We start from the raw sequence: 9,627 nt of genomic DNA on the forward strand, positions 1-9,627 counted from the left end.
GAATGCTCTGTCCTTTGAATCTGAAGGGGCAAATGCTGTTCTTTGTCTTCTCTTATGTTAGAATCACCCAGTCATTTAAAAGTTGTTGTAGTGCCATTGCAAACAGAATATGAGACATCCAACCTGTACAGACTTATCAAAAGCCCCATAGTCATGGTAGTATTCATGCGACCCACATTTTATAGGCGGGCTTAAGGATTCCCCTGCTGTTCCTTACTAAAGACTTGGGAGTCCTGTGGCGGAAGCTAAGCTGCTCATTCCTCATTCATTCGCTGATCTGGCCACTCAGGTCACGAGGGCAACCTGTGTAATTGGGGAAAGGCAAACAGTGATTTCCAAAAACCTTCTTCAGTCTGGTCATATTTACATTTGAGTGTTTCATTTTAAACTGCAGAACAGGGACATAACCCCACGAGGTCTGGATAGCATGGAGCTCTTGTACAATGCTTTCTGGCCATGGAGTACAGACTCCTCGTCTGGCATTAACAGCGATTGCCCCACTGTGACTGGAGCAGGGTCCTCCTAACTGGAGGGTGAAGTACCAAACAAGGCCCCAGGAAGCCCACTTCAAGTGTGGAGAAGCAATAATCAAAATTATCCCTCAAATATGGAGGGATGATTAGACCATTGTTGTGTTAATCAGTAATTAGGGAGCCAGGACGGCGCATCCAGCTGCTCTCTGCATGTGGTGGAAATTAGGACGCTTCTCTTCTGAAGGAAGATGTCAAACTTAATTTACTGTAAGTACTTACACGGTTTTCCTTTTCAACAAGCAAGAATGAAGTGTAATTCAGAGTCAGTTGAGATGACTTCCATTACTGGGTCTCTTATTTCAATGCCTCTTTTGTGTCCAAGTTACAAGACCTGTCTCTAAAGTGTCTCCTGTGCTGACTGCACAGCACCTGCTCTGTTCTGATGTCTCTCCCCTCCTGTTTCACGCCTTCCTTTGCCATGATGGGTGGAAAAATCACCATTCCCTTTCACAGGCAGGGGGAGACCCTACTGAATGGGTAGTTGGATTTTGAGAGAGATGTCAGTATGGTTAACCCTTGAACAATGTAGGGGCTGGGGTGCCAACCCCCCGTGCAGCCAAAAATCCACGTAGAGTTTTTTGGTCCCCCTCAAATGTAACTAATGTAATTGCCTGATGGGTTTGTCCTACTTGCTGCACAGGCAAGATCAATTCACTGAGACTATGGCATTGCAATGAGGAAAGAGTATAATTGATGTGAGACCAGCCACACGAGAGACTCAAATCAGTCTCCCTGAAGGCTTGGAGGTTAGGGGATCTTCAAGCATACTTTGGTGGGCAGGAGACTAAGGAACAGGTGCTGTTGATTCATTGGGATGCACTCTTAGGGGTATGGAAAATGGTCCTTGTGCACTGTGTTTGCTTCTGGATCACGGGGCCACAGGACCAGTGGGATCACGAGTCACAAGTCTGCCTTTGGGTGGGGGGTCAGTCAGTTGCCAGAATGCAAAAGCCTGAAAAATGCCCCAACATATCAATCTTAGGTTCTACAGTGTCATGTTATCTGTGGGAGTAACTGGGGGAAGTTATACATCTCATGATGCACAGTACAATATGCCTGGTTATCGGTAAGTACACCTAGGTCTTAGCAGAATTCCAACCCCTCTCATCCTAACCTTGTAGACTTTCATTAGTCTTACAAAGGTGGTTTAGTTTTGGGAAGGGCTATTATGAACGCTGCTTTAAGGTTAAATCATAAACTAAATTTCTCCCAAAGTTAGTTTGGCCTACTCCCAGGAATGACCAACGACAGCTTGGAGGTTAGACGCAAGATAGAGTCAATTATGTCAGATTTCTCTTCATAATTTTGCAAAAGTAGTTTCACTAATAGCCTATTGTTGACCAGAAGCCTTATCAATAACATAAACAGTTGATGGACACATATTATGTATATGTATTATATTATATACTGTACTCATAATAAAGCTAGAGAAAAGAAAATGTGATTAAGAAATCATAAGGAAGATGATATATGTTTCCTATTCATTACGTGGAAGTGGATCACCATAAAGGTTTTAATCTCTGTCATCTTCACATTGAGTATGAAGAGGAGGGGTTGGTCTTGCTGTCTCAGGGGTGGCAGAGGTGTATATACCTGTGTAGAAGTGGACCCATGTGGTTGAAACCCGTATTGTTCAAGGGTCAACCGTATGTTGATATTCCTATTTCTGAAAGTGAAAGAAGAGATTAAGAAAGAGGTAGGAGACTAAGTTGCTAAAGAAAGAAAAAGAGCTAAAATTTAAAATTTCTGCACTGAAAGTCCTGACTTCACCACAATGCAACATATCAATGTAGCACAATTGCATTTGTACCCCATGAACATATGCAAATAAAAAATAAAAATTAAAAAATAAAATAAAATTAAGGACTTTGGGGTGGGGAATTACAGATAAGGTTAATGTAAAATTTCTGGCGCAGACGGACTGTCTCTGTTGAAGTTCATGCCCTTCCCCCACCTTTAATTATACCATCTACTTAAGTTTGGATCATGTTCTCTCCTCTCTAGACCATGCAGTTGACATGTTGTCTTTACAGGTGACAGTAAGTTTTGAGCACCATAGACCAGTAGGGTCTCCTCCAACATACCGTATCTATCAAAGCATATAATTGTCATGGGTTCTAATTCTAACTTTTAAAATACTAACAGAAGGGGGAAGACCCTGACTCTAATGATTTCAAGCAGTGTTCTTAGAATTTCTGTAGACACGGCATTTAAAGTGGCTCCTGCTCAATTATTAATTATTTGTGCAAGCCTGTGGGAAATTACTCCTCCTCTCAAGATCAAGACAAAGTGGGCAGAAGGAACAAAGTTTATGGCCAGATTGACTGACAGCTGGGCAGGCCCGAGATTGACAGGTGCCACTGCACCACTGATTGGCTTTTCATTTGAGTGTGGGTGGTAACAGCTAATTTTATACTGTCACCCAAAGAACAAGGGAACCCCTGGGAAACATATTCTCTTTATCATTACCCAAAAAAATTACAAAACAAATCTTTCCACGCAATTGTGGTTGAGCATGAGGGCTATTACTCTGATTACAAAGGCTACTTCATAGGACAGCAGGCAACATGTGGATATACTATTTAAAATGACAAATGCCAAGATGTGTGTGGTATGTGTGGGTGTGTGCCTGTGTGTATGTAAAGAATTTGAAATTGCCTTCTGCAACAGTTTACTAGGGCTGCCCTAACAAAGTACTGCTGACTGGGTGACTCAGAACAACAGAAGTTTGTTGTCTCAAAGTGCTAGAGGCCAGAAGTTTGAGACTAAGCTGTCAGTGGGGCCATGAAACCTATAGGTTTCAACCTTGTATCTTTATCTTCCGGTGCTTGCCAGAAACCCTTGATATTCCCTGGCTTGTAGTTGCATCCCTCTGATCCTGGTCTGTACACATCAGTGTACTCCCCGTGCCTTCACTGTCTTCCCTTTGTGTGTATCTGTCTCTGTGTTCAAATTTCCTCTTTTATGTGGACACCAGCAGTACTGGATTAGGGCCTACCCGAATGACCTCATTTTAACTGGATTACCACCATAAAGACTGTTTCCAAATAAGGCTACATTCTGAGGGACGAGGGGGTTAGGACTTCAAAATATTTTTGTTGGGGGAGATATAATTCCACCTTTAATACCTTGTAAGCTGTTTTGAAATTGCACCAGCCACGTTAATCTTTGTTTGGGCTAGACATTTTTTTTTTAATGGTGAAATGAAAACAGTGTATCTTTCCTTGTTAAAATTCCTTTTGAAAATTCCCAATCTTGCCTTGACTAAACTAAAGGGATTTTGTAATTCTTTTTCGTTTAGAGGGAAGGGATCAGTTATGTACCCAATGGCTGCATTGGTTGGTACTAGCGGCTGTTTCAGTTTAGAGAGTGGGCACACCTGGTGAGGTGGGGTAGTTCAAAAGTAGAAAATTTAGGAGGAAAGGTGCAGGTCACGTGACAGCTGTTCTTACTTTGGTCATTGCTTTATGCCTGATAACTATTCTAGCACAATTGCTCTCAGCTAACTGGAGTTGACTGGGTAATTAATTCACGAAGGTTTTGAGTCTGATGATACCTTATATCAGCATACCTTGGTATCTGTGAGGGATTGGTTCCAGGACCCCCGAGGATCCCAAAATCTGCGCACACCCAAATCTGGCAGACAGCCCTGCAGAATCTGCATATAGGTAAAGTTAACCCTCATCCGTGGGTTTCATATCTCATGAATACTGTATTTTCCATCCACATTTGCTTACAGATGTGGAACCCATGGATACAGATGACCAACTGGATCTGTTGAAAAACATCTGTGTAGAAGTGGACCCACAAGGTTCAACCCATGTTGTTCAAGGATTAGCTGTACACTGTGCTCCTTCTATGTGACCCTAACTTGATCGTAACCAGGATAATTGCTTTGCTTTTCTACCCATGTGCCTTTATGTACACGGTTTCCTCCTCCTGGAATGCCCACAGCTTCGTCTGTATTTGCCTAATTCCTAACTTTCCCTTGAAGCAGAGGTTCTGGAAATTTTGTTCTTAGATCAGCAGGAGCAGAATGGCCTGGGGACTTGTTAGAAATGCAAATTTGCGGGTCTCACTTCACGTTTACTGAATCAGAAACTCCAGCCTTGGGCCCAGCATGGAGTTTAAGTACCCTTCCAGGTGATTTTGATCACACTTAAGCTTGAGGACCACGGCCTGGGGCTAGAGCGTTCCAGGTTCTCTTCATGAAGCACACTGCCTAATCCCCCAGCTGGAGGTCGTTCCATCTTCATTCGGTTTTCTTGTGCTCTCTTATCAGTACTTCTTTTAGGGAGTGACTATTCAGTATTCTACTATCCCCTCCTGGATTATACGAAGTTTGAAGGTCAGTCACACGCACCTTTGTCTTCTCCACATTGCTTACCTCTTATGCTCAGACAGTACTTCTCAGATGAGTGAACTCTTGATTATTTAAATAGCCTGCATCTATGCTTTATAGGGGAACTGGTTTTGCAAGGCCTCATTTATTTTCTGCCACTCATCTGTGTTTTTGAGCTTACCTCAGCATATGAGCGAGACTTCCTGTAAGATCCAGTCTCCTTGGCACGGCCACCCTAGTCCTCTCTGGTTATCCAGCATGGCCTCTGTTCTCCCAGTGGCTGGTCAAGCAGGAGCCTCTGCAGTTTCTTAAACCCACCCTGATCCCTTCCTGCCCTGTGCTGTGGCATGTGCATTTTTCTGAAATACTCTCTTATCCTTTATGTGTGTGCACCTGCTTATTCTATATTATTTTTATATTTTTTACTCTATTTTTTATTTTTACGCTATTTCTTTTTTTAAATTTATTGAGATGGAATCTCACTCTGTTGCTCAGGCTGGAGTACAGTGGTGCAATCTCAGCTAACTGCAACCTCCGGCTCCTGTGTTCAAACAATTCTTGTGGCCCAGACTCCCGAGTAGCTGGGATTACAGGCACACACCACCACTCCTGGCTGATTTCTTTTTAGTACAGATATGTTTCACCATATTGACCAGGCTGGTCTTGAACTCCTGGCCTCAAGTGATCTGCCCACCTCGGCCTCCCAAAGTGCTGAGATTACAGGCAAGAGCCACTATTTTATTTTTTTATTTTTATTTGTTTATTTATGTTTTAGACAGAGTCTCTGTTGCCAGGCTAGAGCGCAGTGGCCCAAAGTCAGCTCACTGCAGCCTCTGCCTCCCAGGTTCAAGCGATTCTTCTGCCTCAGCCTTCCGAGTAGCTGGGACTACAGGCACGTGCCACTGCACCCCACTAATTTTCTGTATTTTTAGTAGAGACAGGGTTTCACCATGTTGGACAGGATGGTCTTGATGTCTTGACCTCGTGATCTGCCCACCTCGGCCTCCCAAAGTGCTGGGATTACAGGCGTGAGCCACCACACCTGGCCTTTTATTTTTGTAAACAACCTAACTGGGCCGGGCGTGATGGCTCACACCTGTAATCCCAGCACTTTGGGAGGCCGAGGTGGGCGGATCATGAGGTCAGGAGTTCAAGACCAGTCTGGCCAATATGGTGAAACCCCGTCTCTACTAAAAATACAAACATTAGCTGGGTGCAGTGATGTGTGCCTGTAGTCCCAGCTACTCGGAAGGCTGAGGTGGAAGAATTGCTTGAACCTGGGAGGCGGTAGTTGCAGTGAGCTGAGATTGTACCACTGCTTTCCAGTCTGGGTGACACAGCAACACTCCATCTCAAAAAACAAGCAAGCAAGCAAACAAACAAAACAACAAAAAAACCTAACTAAAGCATCATCTCCTCTGGAAATTCTCTCCCCCACCTCTTTTTTTTCTTTTTTTTCTTTTTTTGTTGATACAGGGTCTAACTCTGTTGTCCAGACTGGAGTACAGTAGTGCAATCAAGGCTCACTGCAGGCTTGAACTGGGTTCAAGCAATCTTTATGCCTCGGCCTCCCAAAGTTCTGGGAGTTATAGGTGTGAACCACTGTGGTCAGCCCCTTCTCTCCCCTTGATGATTTTGGTGCCTTCCCCTCTCCTTGTCCTTTTCAGAGTATCTTAATTGTTCCTTCCTCTAAGTCCCTTGTGACCACAGGTTCGGTGGGTGTAGTCTGTCCTTTCTAACTCAATGCCTCCAACATAGCAAGGCCTCAATCAATATATATGGAATGGGTGGATGATAATCTGAGAATTCAGCTTAAACATCATAAAAATGCCCTAGGAAGCAACAGGCGCCTCCTCAGCCCCTCTGCTCCCTGCCTTGTCTTTCACCCCAAGGGCTAGCAGTCCTCCCAGCATTCAGTTCAACAGACTTTTTTTAACCTTCCATACGCCCTTCGCTAGAAGTGAGACTAGTTAAATGATTTTGCCAAAGCATATTTGTGCACATACAAAGACATATAATGAAGACAAGTAGCCGCTGTGTTCACCTCCCTGTAAGCAAATATCAATAGAATAATGAAATTTTTGTGTTAGGATATTTTTATCCAGTCTGAAGACAAATGACTCAAGTCATACAGGGTAGTCAATACTTTGGAAGTAAACCATATTAATTCCACTATAAATAACTAATGTTCACCTAGCCCCAACTCTGGGTCAAATATTTTCCAAGATGCTAGGGACAAAGGGTCGCTCTCTCTTACCCTAATTTTCTTGTTCTCCCTCCCTCTCTTTCCTTTTTCTCTCTGTCTCAATTATCTCTTTCATCAGATGCTCTCTGTCACATACCATGCTAGGCTTGTGGATATAACAGTAAATAGGAGAGACTTAGTCTCATGGTATTTAAAGATAAGAGTCTCTGAACAATAATTAATCACACATGTATTCCCTATGCCTAGCCTAATATCTGACAGTGATGCTTGTTAATGAATCAATGAATGAATCAAACAAATCATGAATAAACTAATTAAAAATGTTCCTATGCATTTTGCTTAAGAACAGCCAGCAGCTCACGTTTTATCAGTGCATGTGATTTGGGGGCTGTCATTTCTGGCTAGGTGCTGGGTATTCCAGATAATTCCTCCCATATTCTCCTTCTCCATTCATTTATCACTCTCCTCTTTTTTCTTTCTCTCTTAGTCTCACAGATAAATGATAGGTTAGAATCAGAGCAAGAGAATCTATTCAAGGTTGCTTTTTTCTTTTTTTTAAACTTCAAAGCTCTGGTTTTGCAGAGCCATCTGAATTCCTTGTGATGTTGACAAAATATAAAGTAGGGTGCCTCCAAGTCCAGCAGAAGCCTGCCAACCACTGTCTTGTAGGCTGATATCTGCCACTGGGGGAGCTGCAAGTTCAAAAGATCTCTCACTGGGAGTCTGCCCTGGAAGCTGACTGTGGCCCTCATCTGATAGCCTCACGGGAGAGTACCTAACTCCCTTTCCTGCAGTGAGCCATTACTCACAAGTCCCCAGAATTGATGAAAATAGCTGCAAGGACAAATTTAGATAACAGTGGGGGAAGAAATGGTTTGTGGATCAGAGATGCAAATTGGCAATGGCATTGGGTAATAAATGAGTCCAATCTGTGTAAGAGGCTGGGGTCATGCCTATTATTGTCCCACACAGCGACACTGGCGAGAGCAGGACTTTGGCAGGCATTTATCACAGAGTATATTACAAATGTCATTAGTGAAACATTAATATTACAAAACATTTTAGAAAGGCTGAAGCAATCATCTCATTTTAATAACAGGACAGTTCTCACAGATTTCCTTTATTTTCTCCTCAAGCTGAAAATGAGGGACATGCCAGGATGATCAGATCTCACTCTTTGTTTGCACATTGCAAACTGAAACTGTTGATCACTGCATTTCTTTCTTCTTAAATCGGGTCTGCTTGACATGTGACGTGCCATGCATTTCTCTTTATTTAAGGAGACAGAAGACCCTGTTGTTTGGAGGTAAGAGAACTGCCCCTTGTTGGTTGAAAATTGTAAGCTCTGAAGACGGATTTTTTAGGCTCCCAATAAATACTGAGCTGCATTTGTATCTTCTGCTATGCTTTGAAGAGAAAAAAAAAAGAGACCTCTGATGCTCTTAGCATAATAGCAAAGGCTTTAGGAGTTGAGGGATACTTCCAAAGACACCTGACTTTAACCCTTGGAATTCTGGCCACTTCCACAAACAGTAGCCAGAGAAATAATCTCACTGGCCTCCATCAAACTTCTCCCTGGATTAAGCATCTATTATATGCTGTAATTTTGCTGGGAATTGAAAGGAGTATTAATAATAAAACCAAAAAAGACAAATCTGAATTTATAAACAATACATAAAATCATTGACTTACAGAATATTAGAGTTGCAAACCATGTTAGGCAGGTCCTAATTTTTTATATAAGAAAATGGAGAACAACTGGCTTTGCTCAGACTAGTTGGGCGTATTTGAGAGAGAATTGGGACAAGAAACTAGGACTTTAGACTATATAAAGAAGGAGTTCAAGACTTAGATGAGTGTCAAGGCAAATACAGTGAGGCAATTCAGAAAAAAAGCAACCACAAAAAAATCTCAAACACCAATATGAGACATTATATAATCAAGTGACAAAATATGTGATACAGATAGAAAGACTAGGACTGGAGAGCAGGGGGGGCCAGTGACATTAGAGTTGAAACTATCCAAAGGTGGCATTGGAGTTTCAGCTGATGATGCTTGAGTGTGATAAAATAGATGGTATTGGAAGAGGTTAATCTTGATTTGATGAGTTAATGACTAATAAATATTAAAGGGCAAAGGGTAAAAATGATCAATAAACATGCAAAAGAAGGAATCGACAGGATGTAGGTGGGAGACAGTAAAGGGTCATACCTAGTGGAGAAGGGGATTTGTATTGAGAGCTGAGTCTGATGGACGATGTAGCCTTAGCTCATCTCCTGTGCCAGGCACAAGGAGTGAGAATAAGAGCATGAATAATTTAGATCTCCTGTCAGACCTGGACGCAGATCCCAGCTCTCCTAAATCCTAGCCTAAGGACTTTTCCATAGAAGCAAATAGCTTCTTGCAGCTGCTTCCTTTGGCGGTATGTGCATATAGATTTTCTTCTGTGCAGTTAAAAAATTTAGATTCATGCTTGCCAAGGTAGATAAGTCTGGGTTTTGTCTCAGCATGAGAAGCCATCAATAAGTTATAAAAATAAATAAGTA

The sequence above is a fragment of the Theropithecus gelada genome, chromosome 1 (assembly GCF_003255815.1).
Source record: "Theropithecus gelada isolate Dixy chromosome 1, Tgel_1.0, whole genome shotgun sequence".
Classification (NCBI taxonomy): Eukaryota; Metazoa; Chordata; class Mammalia; order Primates; family Cercopithecidae; genus Theropithecus; species Theropithecus gelada.